At 38.0% G+C, this 15209-nt stretch overlaps 1 long non-coding RNA gene across 2 annotated transcripts; it reads left to right on the top strand.

The window, feature by feature from the left end:
• The first annotated feature begins 1191 nt into the window (after nucleotides 1–1191).
• Nucleotides 1192–14266, top strand: LOC309854506. 2 transcript variants are annotated; one of them, XR_014306262.1, is made up of 4 exons: nucleotides 1192–1313; nucleotides 5136–5287; nucleotides 13856–13958; nucleotides 13990–14266. It is a non-coding gene; the product is annotated as an uncharacterized lncRNA (long non-coding RNA). The 2 variants fall into 2 exon arrangements; XR_014306263.1 differs by lacking the exon at nucleotides 1192–1313 and having other exon boundaries at nucleotides 2770–5287.
• Nucleotides 14267–15209: the final 943 nt, after the last annotated feature.

Below are 15209 nucleotides of genomic sequence, written 5' to 3'. Positions count from 1 at the left end.
AAGAGGAAGAACTTTGAAGTTTTTGTTCATTTCTTTTTTGTTTGTTTTGTTTTTGTTTTTAAAGTTTACTTACTTATTTGTTTTAGATATCTACACCCAATGTGGGGCTCAAACTCACGATCCTGATATCAAGAGACTAATGCTCTACTGAATGAACTAGCCAGGCGTTCCCGTTTTATTTCACAGTTACTTGCTATTATTATTATTCTCAATAATTCTTTTTTTTTTTTTTAAAGATTTTATTTATTTGACAGAGAGAGATCACAAGTAGACATAGAGGCAGGCAAAGAGAGAGAGAGAGGGAAGAAGGATCACTGCTAAGCAGAGAGCCTGATGTGGAACTTGATCCCAGGACCCTGAGGTCATGGCCTGAGCCGGAGGCAGAAGCTTAACCCACTGAGCCACCCAGGCGCCCTCATTCTCTTATAATTCTTTTTTTTTTTTAATATTTTATTTATTTGACACAGAGAGATCACACGTAGACAGAGAGGCAGGCAGAGAGAGAGAGAGAGAGAAACAGGCTCCCCGCTGAGCGGAGAGCCCGATGCAGGACTCGATCCCAGGACCCTGAGACCATGACCCGAGCCAAAGGCCGAGGCTTAACCCACTGAGCCACCCAGGCGCCCGCTTATAATTCTTAATTAGTGAAATTCAGAGTGGAGATAAAGCTCAATTTTCCTTAAAAAAAAAAAAAAAAGTTTACCTAACATAATGTTGTATGTCAATTATACCTCAATTTAAAAGTTTACCAAGCATATTAATAGCATAAATATAACTCCAGGACTATTTAGAGATCTAAATCTCATTAAACCCACCCTAACAGACTTCATTTATACAAAATTAAAGTGTTAAAAAAAATGACACTCCTGGAGTGCCTAGGAGGCTCATTCAGTGAAGCGTCCAACTCTTGATTTTTGCGCAGGTCATGATTTCAGGGTTGTGAAACTGAGATTCTCTCTCCCTCTGCCCTTCCCCCCCTAAAAAAAAGACTTATTCATTTATTTGATGTTATTTAAAAATACAGGAACTACAACTTTTGTAAATTACTCATTTTCTAAATAGTTCACAAAATGTAAACTAGATTCACCTCAAGCAATCTGATGGCACAAGACTCTGTTTTAAGGAGAACCTTGAATACTTCTATGAAGTTTTTACAGCCAGGAAGTCCATTCAGGATTATTCAACTCAATCTCCTTATTTTACATTTAAGGATACTGAGAATCAGAAAGGCCGTTAACATGCTACTTGACAAGCAAACTACCCCTTACCCTCAAGATTCTAGCTCCATTCATGATTCACGGTGGAAATATAAGGTACATCATTTTTAACATAAGTGTGTCACAGTTTTATTGTAATTTGTCCCCACCTAATGCTTTCAGTTGTGCACCAGATGGATGCTAGCATGTATGGCATCCTTCACATAGTGACATAGGGTGGACAAGGGACCTCCCTAGGCTATACAAGCCCACAAATGATCTAGCAGACTTCTTTGAGGTGTGTGCTCTGATTGCATGTAAAGCTATATGAACCACTGTGGTCGAGGGCTCTATACTGCTTACAGTGATGTCGCCTATGAAGACACTTAAAATTCAAGAACTCCTGACATGTCATTATTAGACTCGTGTCCTGCCTCACTTATTTGAACCTCTGGGGACCCTAGTAAATAAGGATATACAATGAAAAAAATGACTGAAGAGAGGACTAAGGAACCAACTAAGCCAAACAGCCTCTAAAAATGGCATGGTTATGAACAGTGACAAAAGGACCACCATTGGGGGGTGTGAGACATTTCCTCTTTTTCCTTAATTCCCTAAGAATTAAGGATAAGACCTTTGGTAGAAAGCGAGTAAAGGATGAAGAACAGATGTCTGAGACTTTAAGGAGAGCCTTTGTTTCCTTGCCTGCTGCCCCCTTTTAGACTGCGGGGCAACCTATTCTGGGGAGGCGTCCTCTGATACCCAGAGAAAGAAAATAAGGGGTGACATACAAATGACTATAGGTTAAAGAAAAGAAAAATAAGGATTTTCCCCCCTAAATTTTTCGGCCCATTTTAGAAGGATAAAAATAAGAATTACAGGGAGAAGTTGTATTTTTTGGCTGGAGCTTTCTTCTAGCTGCCAGTTAGGAACCTAAAATGTGGGGCACAAAGTGGGAAATGCCAGTATTCTACGGCATTCTACGGCAGAGCTGAATCAGCAGTCCTGATAGCTTCGTCAATAGAACAGTATTTCTGAGTGAAAAGGACAATGAATTATAACAACATTCTTTCTGACTGAGACCTGGCCCCTACAAAGCCTCTCCTGTTAAAATGGCAGATCTATGAGTTGGCTCAGTTCAAGTCTATGTACTCAGAGTTCTAGGAAATTTTTCAGAAATGGGAGTAGGGCTGGCAAATCCCTGTATCAGTTTCCCAAGAAATTATTTTTAACTGCCCAGAGACCGACCAGGTCATTGTGACTAATATGAGAAAAAGTGATCAGTGACCAAGGATCTCAAGTTTTTAGCTACCTGGCTCTCCATATAATTCCCTTGGTATGTTCCAAGACATAAATACTTTAAAAAGTTTTTTAAATGCCCCTAAACCCCACAATATATCACCCCAAATACCGAAAAACAGCATTAATACTAGAACACCAGAATGCTGAGAACCACTACTGCAGCTATTAATGCTAGGCACTTTACATTTAAAATTTAAATAGCCACAATACTGGATAATGTAGCTCTAATATACAACAAATTTCTTCTATATATATGTTTCTGGCTCTCTACTCTGTTCTAACAGTCTGTGGAACATATATGTGCCAATATCACACTGTCTTAATAACTTTAGTGTCATCATCATCACTAGTTCTTGATATCTTCTATGGCAAGTCTCACAATGTTGTTCTTCATAATCATTATAACAATTATTTGCAATCTTCTATCCCATCTGAGGGTCAGGATTATTTTGACATGTACCACAGAAAGCCTATTGGAAATTTTATTTACTACACAAAGTCATACCCTTGAACGTGAACTCTCTGGATATTCTTTGCTATCTTTTTAATACATTTTTATAATCTTCCCCATGAAGGTCTTGTATATCTTTTATACATTTTATTTTTTTAAAAACCCATTGTTCTTTCTGCTGTGATTGAGGTCTCTTTTTACTACAGTTTTACTTTGGTTATTACCAGTACAAAGAACGAAACTGATGCATATGTGCTGACTCACATCAGCAACCCTGCTGCGTTCTTACTAATTCTATTAATACATCTACAGGTTCTCTTGAATTTTCTATGTATTGCCATATCACTTACATTAAGTACAGGGCGCTGGTTTGAAAACATGCCTGAAAATTCACTACACCTTTCTTCAAGAGGTCAAGTTAAATTATGCACCACCACCACCCACTCCCCCCAGTATAGGCTTACTAATTCACCACTAACAAACAGGACATGGTAGAAGTGGCTTGTAAGACAGGTCATAAATTAGACAATGCAGCCTCCCTCTTACTGTGTCACAGATTACTCACTCTGAAACAAGCCAGCTGCCATGTCATAAGGACACCCAAGCAGTACTATAGACGTTTCTGTGATGAAGTACCGCCAGTAAACAGCACGGAACTGAAGCTTTTTGCCAATAGACTTGTGAGTGAGCCACCTTGGAAAAGATCCAGCCAAGCCTTCAGATGGCTAGTCCTGGCTGAAATCTTGATTGAAATACACTGAGCCTGAACCACTCAGCTAAGCCTCTTTGAAATCTCTGACCCACAGATGTTATTATTTTAAACTTTTTAGTTTTCCAATTTATTGGCGTAAAGTTATACATTACACACGCTCCTGACTGAAAAATCTCTATTATATCTGCATAGTTTCCTTTTTTGTTTCCGATGCTGTTTATTTGTGCTTTTTCTTGTTTTGTTTTTCTTTCCTAGATCATTATTGGTAAAAGTTTGTATATTTAGTTTTTCAACTGGTGCGCCTGGGTAGCTCAGTCGGTTAAGCAGCCAACTCTTGATTTCGGCTCAGGTCAGGATCTCAGAGCCCTGGCATTGAGCCCACATCCCCATCTAGCTCCAAGTTCAGTGGGGAATCTGCTTGAGGGTTCTATCTCTCCCTTTCCCTTTGCCCCTCCCCCTGCATGTGTGCATTTGCTCTCTCTCAAATAAATAATCTGGAGGGGAAAAAAAAGAACCAGTTCTCCTGTTTTACTGCTTCTGGTTTTTCTTTTTAATTTCTTCTATTTTAAGTTTTATATGTGTGTTTTTTTTTTTACCTTCTTGATTTGTATCCTTAACTCACTTTTAATCTTACCTTTTAACAAATTTATTTAAATCTATATAATTGTTTTAGGAAAAGAAAGAAAAAAAATCTATAAATTTACATTAATGTGTCAACTGGACCCCATTGGTATTTCACACTGTTGTTTAAATATTATATAATTTCTGTGATGTCCTCTTTTAAACCTATTAATTATATAGAAATGCATTTTAAATACCCATACATGGGATCTGAAAATCTTTTTGTTCATTTCTAATTTATTTGCATTGTGGTAAAAGAAAATGGTCTTTGGGGCAAGAATTTTTTAAAATTTAGACTTTCTTTTGGTTAATGCACCATGTGTATCTGAAATGAATGTATGAAGCATTAGTTGAAGACAGGATTCTACTCTTCATATACATACATTTGATCAATCTTGTTAATTTTGTTGTGGAAATATTCTCTATTTTTCCAATTTTTTGCCATCTGATATATTGGTTTCTGAAAGTAGTGTTAACAGTTTTTCCCCATGATGGTGAATTTATCGATTTTTCTTATAATCCCATGTAATTTGGGGTTACATTTTGGGACTATGTTTAGGTACATGGATCACTGCTCTATCTTCCCAGAAGACTGTTTCTTTTATTAGTGTGCTTCTTTATTCCTATTAATGTTTCTTGCCTCAACATTTGACATTAATGATATTAACATTATTGTAGTATCTTTCTATGGTTATAACTTTGAGGGGATATTTTTCTGCTTCAACCTTTATGTATAGCTTTGGTTTAGGTATATGTCTGGTAAACAGGAAACTAGATTGCATTTAAACAGTTCTGAAGATTTTTTCCCCATAGGTGAATTTATTTTTTTAATAGATTTTTACTTATTTGACAGAGTTCACAAGCAGGCAGAGAGCGAGGAAGGGAACCAGACTCCCTGCTGAGCAGAAAGCCCAATGCAGGGCTCCATCCCAGGACCTTGGGATCATGACCTGAGCCGAAGGCAGAGGCTCTAACCCACTGAGCCACCCAGGCGTCCCCCCACAGGTGAATTTAATCAACTTATATTTTCTGTGATTTCCAACCTATTTGGATTGATTTCCACCTATTTTGTGTGTTTTCTGTTTATCATCTATTTTGTTTTCTGTTTATCTTTTTTCTCTATTTCTTTTTTTTCCGAGTTATTTAAAAATTTTAATATACATGTTAATAATGTTTCTTGAAGTCTAAAATTACCTGGAATTTTATTCTGAACACAATGACCAGAATGCACTAACCACCATACATGGCTCCAAGATTTCTGTCTGAGTTTTAGCTTTCCCTTTAAAAAATTCCTCTCCCAAACCCCTAAAACTTAAAGTCAACTAAATTTATTAACATTTTATCAATCAGATCACTCTTTTTCAAAAAATCCCATGCCTCCCCTCGGGATTCACTCTTCTGGCTGAAGTTCACCTCTCTACTTCTTTTAGTGAGGATATGTAAGAAGTAGCTTCTTTCAGTCTTTGCAAATGTACAGATGACTTAATTTGACTTGATTCTTTTTTTTTTTTTAATTTTTTAAATTCTCTTTTTTTTTAAAGATTTTATTTATTTATTTGTCAGAGAGAGAGTGAGCGAGAGCGAGCACAGGCAGACAGAGTGGCAGGCCGAGTCAGAGGGAGAAGCAGGCTCCCTGCGGAGCAAGGAGCCCGATGTGGGACTCGATCCCATGACTCTGGGATGATGACCTGAGCTGAAGGCAGCTGCTTAACCAACTGAGCCACCCAGGCGTCCCGATTTGACTTAATTCTTGAATAAAAGTTCAGGTGATCGTGAGGTTGTAGTTGCCAGTCACTTTCCCTCAGTATCTTGAAGCTTTCGCCCTGATGCTTCCAGGCATTTATTATTGCCAGGAGAAGTCTGTTTCAGTCTAACTGTTGTTCTTGTGTAGGAATGTCTTTTTCTTTGTTTGGCTTAAAATTTTTCACTTTATCCTTAATGTTCTACAATGTTCTACACTTTACTGGGATCTATTCAGGAGAATTTACTTATCCTGCTTGGAATTCAGAATGGATTTATAATCTAAGTACTCATGCCTTTCTTGCATTCTGGCAAATTCTCTTCAAATAGTGCTTTTCAACAATATCTTCCTATTTGATATATGTTGGAAACTCAATGATCAACATATCCTTTAAAAAAAGTTTTTCTGTGCTACATGCTAAGTGCAGTGTCTCAGCTCCATCTTCTAATTTACTTATGCTCAGGCTACTTTGAATCTAAAATTTTATTACACCTTAAAAAAAAAACCTCAACTACTATAATTTTTCTTTTCTAATTAATTCTTCATATCCACTTTATTTTCCATTTCATAATTTACTCTTCATTTTTAATAAATGTGAGTCCTTTTTCTCTTTGAGCATATAGACACTTAATTAAAAATCTTTGTTGGATGGTTTCCTAAAATTTTTTGTCAGGACTGAATCTGTGTTCCAGTGTTAATATTGTTGGATGAGTTCTTCTTAGCACTTAGCATCTTCTTCATTCCTTTCAGAATTTGTGCACTTAGCATCTTCTTCATTCCTTTCAGAATTTGTGCTGCAAGCTTCTTTTGGGAGAAAGTTTTGTTTGTTTTTTGTTCTTCATTCCTTCTCCCCTATGTTCACTCCTTCTGATAGCTGCCTCCACTTTGCCACCTGGGAATGTAGTCCAGAACCAGGTCTTATAGAATGTAAGTTAAGCTCTTGTCTCTCAGTGATAATGGGGCTATTACAGATTTAGTCACTGAGCCAAAGCCCAGTTCAGTTCCTGGCTGTGAGACTGACATGTCCTTCTGCCCTGCTAGGTCCAGCTTCTTTAAGCCATCTGATTCCAACAGCACTCAAGAACAGTTTTATTTGGACTCCTTTCCTGCTTAGGGAATTTCTACCAAAGCCTTGACTTTAAGCCATAATCTTATTCCACTCCTGTCCTGTGTGGAATAAGCACTTGTAATCCTCATCACCCAGCAGGAGCCAAATATTTGCCCACCACTACCCACTTCCAGAACTGCTGCAGCTCCACTCATCAAACTGTGCTTCTACTCCATAGAGATGTTTAATTCATGTCCTGTTCTCACTACACTTTTCTGGTTCCTTCTTTTTATATATGATTAATTACTGTCATGTACTGAAATGTGAACTTAATGTACCATTTTGATCTAAACCAACTATATGTGTTTTTCTATCCTCAGAAGGCTACTGCCACTGTAGTGGACACACTGGCTGCCAACCTAGTATCTATTCCTACGTTTTTCTGCACCAGAGTACCCAACAGTATAACTCTTCACTGCTCACATGCCTTAAAGGGGTCAGACCTGATTATATTAAGCCATTTAATATTTATATTCCCCTAGCTGTAGTAGTTTATTGAGAGATAAACATGTGACCAGTCCAATAAGTCTCTGCTTGGAATGCTGGAGTGATACATTCTCTTTTTTTCCTAAAAATACGGTGTGTGTAAATAATACCAAAAAATTGTTTGTCATTTTGACATATATTTTATACACATGTGCACACACACACACACATATGCATGTGTGCACACACATATAGGAAGCACACAGAGAGAAAAATGGAGTCAAGCCTCGATTAAACCTCATCTGAAGCACATATTAACTCTGGAATTTTGAAATACAGGCATCAGTGAAGTTCCATTTTTTTATTAAGCCAGTTTAAGTTAGGTTTTCTGTTACTTAGAGCCAAATGTTTAACACAGAACCTCGAGTGATCATTACTACTTAGTATCTAACCTACTGTTATATGCACCTATAACTGCTTTCTAAGAAATACTGTAAAGAAATACAGTAAAAATACTGTTTTTGTTACATGTTTCATTAAAAGACAAAGGTCAAAGGAAGGGTGGGGTGTAAAGATATCTATCGCTTCAAGAATGAGATGAATTAAGGCCTAAGAAATCCCACACTTAAGTGGAACAAATAGCACAAGGAACTGGATGCTGAGAGCTGTGGTAAATTCTAGGAACTGACCACGGAGATAACCCAGAGAACAAGTTGAAAAGATACCTTGAATAAACAAGTGAGATAAAAATAAGCTCACTGTGGGAAAACCCTTTTTTTAGGCAATACCAGTTTTTGTTTTCAAGAAAAAATAAATATAATAGTCAACAGGCAAAATACAGTCAAAAGATGGGGAAGGGTGAGATAAAGATTTAAATGAAAGAAGCAGTGCCAGTTGGGAAGTGGGGAAAAAAATGACTAACTTGACTTTAGGGCTAAAAATGCCACCAAAGTTACAAATGTCTAACTTCTTCCAACAACGTCACACTCAGGACATTTTATTTTAAAAGTAAACTTAGGATAGAGCGTCTGGGTCACTCAATCAGATAAGCATCTGACTCTTGATCTTAAGGCTCTGAATTCAAGCCCCACATTGGTCTCCACAATGGGTATGAAGCCTACTTTAAAAAAAAAAAATTAAACTTAGGTTAAAGGAAAAAAAGACAATGTAATTAGTAAGAGAAAATACATAGGTTATTTGGCTAATTTTAATACATTTGTTTTAGAAAGTAATACAACGAAGTATCTACTCTTATAAAGACCCAATGTGGAAAAGGTAGCTAAGTAAACTATGTTCTTGCAGTTCTGACTGACTTGCTACCATTCCTAAATAATATCATGCACATATCTTTTAAGTGATTATATTCAGAAATTTGTGGAAAGTACTTTTTAGTGCTTAGCAACATATTTATGGATATGTCTCCTCAGGTAAGGGAAACAAAAACAAAAATAAACTATTGGGGTTATACCAAATAAGCTTTTTCACAAGAAACCATCAAAAAAACAAAAGGCAATCTACTGAATGGGAGAGGAGATCTGCAATGGTATATCCAATAAAGGGTTAATATCTAGAATATATAGAGAAGTTACAGAACTCAACATGAAATAAACATCTGATTAAAAAATAGGCAAAGTAGGTGAAAGAGATTAAGAGGCAAAAACTTCCAGGGGGAAAATAAGTCTACTTACTGGATAGCTTATCAAATACATACAAATATCACTATTTTTTTTGTAAATATGTGTTTATGGTGACATGAAAGAGCTAGAGGCAACAAATTGTCCACTTTTTAATAAAATGGGTATATTTCTACTATTTACTGGACATGTTTTGGTCTTAGAATTGTTTTGTTTCTTTAATAATTACTGGCCATAAAGATAATAAATATTTAAGGTTTCTAAACACTGCCTTGGAGGAATTGCTAACAGTCTTAGTGATCGAAGAGAAGCTTCAGAAAAACTTAGCTATAAAATAAGAACAAGTTCATAATTCTGGGTATGCAACCAAAGGAAATAAAATCACTCTCTCAAAGAGATACCCGCATGTTCATTGCAGCAATATTCACAATAGCCAAAATTTATAAATAACCTAAGTGTCAGTCAACAGCTAAATAATGCAGAAGATGAAGATGTGGGGTGTGTGTGTATACAGATACACACACACACACACACACACACACACACACACACACACATATAATAGAAGACTATTCAGATATAAAAAAGGAGGAAATCCTGCTATTTACAATACCATACTTAAACAAGGAGCACATTATGCTAAGTGAAATATGCCAGACACAGAAAAATAAATACTGTATGATCTTATTTATATGTGGAACTTCAAAAAGCCTAACTCATAGAACCAGAAAATAGAATGGTGGTTGTTTGGGACTGAAGGGTGGAGGAAAAGATAGTGGTCAAAATGCATAAACTTTCAGTTAGAAGATGACTAAGCTCTGAAGTTCTAATGTACAGTATAGTGATTATAGTAATACTGTATTATATACTTGAAATTTGCTGAGTAGATCTTAGTTGTTTAAACACACATACAAAAAGCTAACTATGTGAGATAATGGATATGCTAATTGACCTGATTGTGGTAAATATTTCATAGTGTAAAAGAATACTAAATCATCACGTTGTACCCCTTAAAAAATTACGTTGTGCAACCTAAATATATACAATTTTATTTGTCACTAATACCTCAGTAAAGCTGGAAGAAAAAGGACAAGCATCCTTTTAATCTGGAAATTAGCTGTTCCTTTTCCACTGATTTTTTTTAAAGATTTAATTAATTAATTAATTAAATTTATTTATTTGACAGACAGAGATCACAAGGAGGCAGAGAGGCAGACGGAGAGGGAGGAGGAAGCAGGCTCCCCGCTGAGCAGACAGCCCGATGTGGGACTCCATCCCAGAACCCTGGGATCATGACCCAAGCCAAAGGCTCTAACCCACTGAGTCACCCAGATGCCCCTGATTTTATTTTTATATATAAAGTTTAAGTTAAGCTGATCATTCTTATGTCTACTAACTGGTTCATAAAAAAAGGACTTTATTACAAAGACTTAACTATAAACACAAGTTTTAATAGCAAAAATTATTTTAAATAGGTAAATCCTTCGTCCACACTACAACAGAGTGCTTTATGGAATGCCTACACACAATCCAATTCTCTAATTATTTTCCTTGTAAGAAATCTAGAAAAAGTCTTTAGTAAAATGGTATTAAGCAAATTTGGCATGACAATTCAATAGTATAGTGACAATCTCAAGTTTTTTCATTTTTAAAAGGATGAATAACAAAACAAAATCAACATGGATCAATGAAAAATTTTGCACCAGAAGAGATTCACCAGCTTTACATGAAGAAAACCATACCACTGAAAATTACTTAAAATAATAAATTGAAAAAATCCAGGGTAAAAAATGTGCTTTAGGAATATGCAAAAAAACAAGAACTCAGGGTGAGAGGAAAAATACTAGAAGGAGATTGGGATAAAACAAAACTCTAAGTTAAATAAAAACATTAAAAAAAAGTAAATCCAAATTGTGAGCAGTAAGAAACAGAACAAATATTGCAGAAAATCAAATCGGGGACAGAAAGGCCTCTTTAAGAAGTGATGGAAAAGAAAAGAAAAAACTTAAAGATTTGTGACATGATTAACACAACTAGAAACCAGAGCCAACCCATGAAAAATTCCCACAGGAAAAATGAAAATGAAAACATGAAAAATGAAACATGATAAATGAAACATGAAAACATGAAAAATGAAAAAACAAAACAAAAGGCACAAACTTAAGAAAATACTTGCCTCAGCTGAAAAAATAGATTGAAGGACCTGCATCTTACAGATAAGATTGATGGATTAAAAAAATCAGTGGTCATAACACTGAACTTTGAAATATTTTGATCACTCTAAATCTTTACAATGTAACAAATGGCTGTAGCTACTACGGAAACAGTATACAACAAGATCAGGGAAAGAGCTTACACCCACAGCTAAGATGATGTAAATATACCATATGCTGGGTAACCCACTGATTACTTTGTATTTGTATGTGGGCATTAACTTACTCAGAGCAAACACAAGAACCTAAATTCATGTCTTCAAATAAAAACCACAGTCTGGTTTTGTTTTGTTTTACATTTACTCCCTTTTTAAACCATGCTGTCTTATATTATTATTTATTTGCAAAGAAGTATTAGTCTTCACACTTTGTAAGTAACAGAAGACAAGCGTTGCTTTGTTACTTATAAATTAATTCTTAAAACAGAAATGATGTATATCGGCACAGTCAGTTCTTACTACTACTGAGATAGCACACTTCAAAATAAATCCTAGTTCTCAATTTCTGGATCCATGTATTTTTGTTTTTAAATACACAGCTGTAACACTTGTAAGTTAGTTTTTTAACCTAAGGTAAGAACAAAGTGGTAAAAGAACGCATGTCACTGAAGCACTTTCATGAGTCCTGAAATGTGTTATATCAAAAGGACAAGCTTCCTGGTGTATTGGTTTTGAAGGTTAATAATACATTACTATTATCGGTAGTAGTAGCATAGTTATTTACTTCCAACAGTTATTGATAAAATAATCCAAGTCTAGCTGCTAAGTGGGTGAAGCTGGAAATAAAATTAGTCACTATGAAAATGACTTCAGTGCTTTCAAATAATTTATGTATGAAAAATTTACAACTAACTTTTCCTAAAGAGTTGTCTATAGCTCCAATTCCTCTCCTATTCTCTCTGTAAAACCAGGTTTTAGCCCAGGTTTTCTCCCCCCCAATTCTCCTGAAAGTACTCCTACGCAGTCACCAAAGACCTTCACATTGCTAAATCCAATGGCCATTTCACAGTCCTCATCTTACATGACTTGTCAACTGAGGAGGAGACACAGATGATCACTTTCTCCTTCCTGAAACACTCTCTTCACTTGGTTTCCAGCACTCCATATTCCTACCTTTAAAGGGCTTTTTTTCCTTCTCAGTCTTTGAGGTTCTTAATCTCTCCAACCACTGTATGTGGAAAGCCCAGAGCTCAATCCTCTGTTCTTTAGACCAGATTTCATACAATCTCATGGTTTTAAATACTATCTACTTGTTAATGACTCCCAAATTTCTATTTCAGGTTGCAATCTTTCCCATCAACTCCAGCCTCATATAACTCCATGTGAACAGGCATCTCAAACCTAACACATATAAAACTAACTCTTAATTCCCACTTCACCCACCTCTCCTTAACTCTCCACCCTTAAATCTTCCCCATCTCTATAAACAGCAAATCCATCCTTCCAACAGCTGGAAAGGCCTTAGAATTAGGCTTCATTCTTTTACCCCTATACTCCACATCCAATACATCAGGAAATCCTGGCAGCTACCAGATGGTCTAAGCTCCCATCACCTTTCTTTTTCTTTTTTTTTTTTTTTTAAGATTTTATTTATTTATTTGACAGACAGAGATCACAAGTAGGCAGGGACTCCCATCACCTTTCACTTGGATTCCTAAAACGCTTCCTAACCAGTCTCCCCTCTTTCATCCTTGTCTCCACAGCTGATCTGAACAAAGCAGCCAGAGCAACTCTTTAAAAACGTTAAGTCAGATCCCCCAATTCCTCTGCTCAAAATCTTCCACCCACTCCCCTCTTCACTCAGAACCAGTCAGCTCTCAGACCCTCTGCCCTCCCTTAATCTGCTGAAACCTGCTGGCCTCCTTGCGGGTCCTCCAGTAGGACTGGCAGTTTCTGGCCTTCTGCACCTGCCCGGTATACTATTATTCCCCCAGATAGCCCCATGGCTGGCCCTCACCCTCTCCAGTTTTGTTCAAGAATCTTCTCCATGACGCTGTTCCTTATTTAAAAAATGCATCTGTTTCTTCTCTGGTTCTTATCTCCCTTAGCTGCTTTATTTTTCTTCTTAGCAACAGTTACCATCTGACTGGATATACTTAAATTTTTCAATTATTTTATTTTACCCATTCTCACATTCCTCCAGTGGAAAGTTAGCTCCATGAACACAAAGATATTTTTCCCCACTCCTCTTCCCCAGTGAGTAGAACAGTGCCTGGCCATGGAAGGCACTCAATATACCTTTGCTATAAGAATGTTGAGTATATAAACTCCTATATCCTGTTAAGGCTAAGAGATTTGGGAGATTCTAGTATCCAACCTCTTTCCTCTTGGGAAGCAAGGACTTCCCTTCTGATGTTCACAGGAACCCTGGAGACTCTTTATCCTTCACAGTAAGTAACTCAATTTGCTCTGAACAACATGCCTAAAATCTCTTCATTCCTTTTTATTTCAGTCTCTCTCCAGTGCCTTTCCTACATCCAGTAAGATGTTAACAGTCAACGAAAACCCGTTCATTTCCCTTCGGCACCACTGTCCTAATATATTGCAAAGACAAAGTGAACTCACTAAAATGGGATCGAAACACAGATAATGAAGAATAGTAACGAAACGCACACACACAACCAAAGAAACCCAACTCTATTTCAAATCAAACTGCATTGGTGGTGGGGAGGGCCCAAGTCCAAGCCTGACTTACTCTCCACTATAATCTGTAATGAGCAAAGATTTTTCTCATTAAACTCCTTCAAAACTAAAGAGAAGTTCGTAGAAGGCTCTTGAGCATAGCCAGGAAAATTACGCCTGGGAGAAATCGGCCCAGGCTACAAACCAAATCAAACACACACACACACACACACACACACACACACACCCCCACACACACACACCCCCCCCTAAAACACGGGTGGACCGGTAAAAGAAGCAAGAACACTGCAGTGAGGCGGATGAGGCTCAGACCCCAGCCCACCCCCTGCTAGCTGTCTGACCTTCAACAAGTGAACGCAGACTCTCTGTGCTCGGTTTCCTTATCTGGAAAATGGAAAGGGTACCTACCTCCCAGGGTGGCTACAAGAATTAAACAGAAGTATTCAAACGCTCGGCGTCCTGTCTGACACACAGCAAGCACTGCAAATAGTTATCCCTATGATTCCTGTACCATGGACATTGCAGCTGTTTAAACTAGGAGCTCCTTGGTATCACCGTTATTTTATTTTATTTTCTTAAGAGTGAGACGTGTCACTATTCAGCGGTATATATGTATTTTTTTTACCTAATTATATTCAGTAGCCAATTTTAATGAATAAACGCATCTTCTCCCCCAGGCAGGGCGCTGCACTGGAAAACCCGGCCGGTAAACCGCCCGCTTCCTCGCACTGCACGTTAAGAGGCAAACGGCTCTTTAAACACGGGGCCAGGTGCCACTCGAGACGGTTCGGTCTCACCGCAACAGCTGTTCACACCTAGGCTGCGGGCTCCCTGCGATCCGCCGCGAACCGCCGCGCTCCCGCCGCGAAAGCACACGCTCGCTCCGGGCGCCACAGCGAGGCGCCGGCGGAGGGCTGCGACTCGGTCCTCCCGATTAACCGTGAGCGCGCTCCGCCCCGGGCCCGCCCGCCGGGCCCGCAAACCCGCGCTGGCCCTCTCCTGCGGACGACCACAACCTTTACCCGCGAAACAAGAACCCTCGCTGGCCTTTTCGTTGCCCTCACGAGCGACACACCCTTGGGGGAAGCCACTGCGGACCGCGACGCCGGGTCGGGCTCCCTCCGGCCGCCGAGTAGGTGCGGGGGACCCCCGGCGGCCTCGCT

The sequence above is a fragment of the Mustela nivalis genome (assembly GCF_964662115.1).
Source record: "Mustela nivalis genome assembly, chromosome: 2".
Lineage (NCBI taxonomy): Eukaryota > Metazoa > Chordata > Mammalia > Carnivora > Mustelidae > Mustela > Mustela nivalis.
This window is presented reverse-complemented; position numbering and strand designations above follow the sequence as displayed.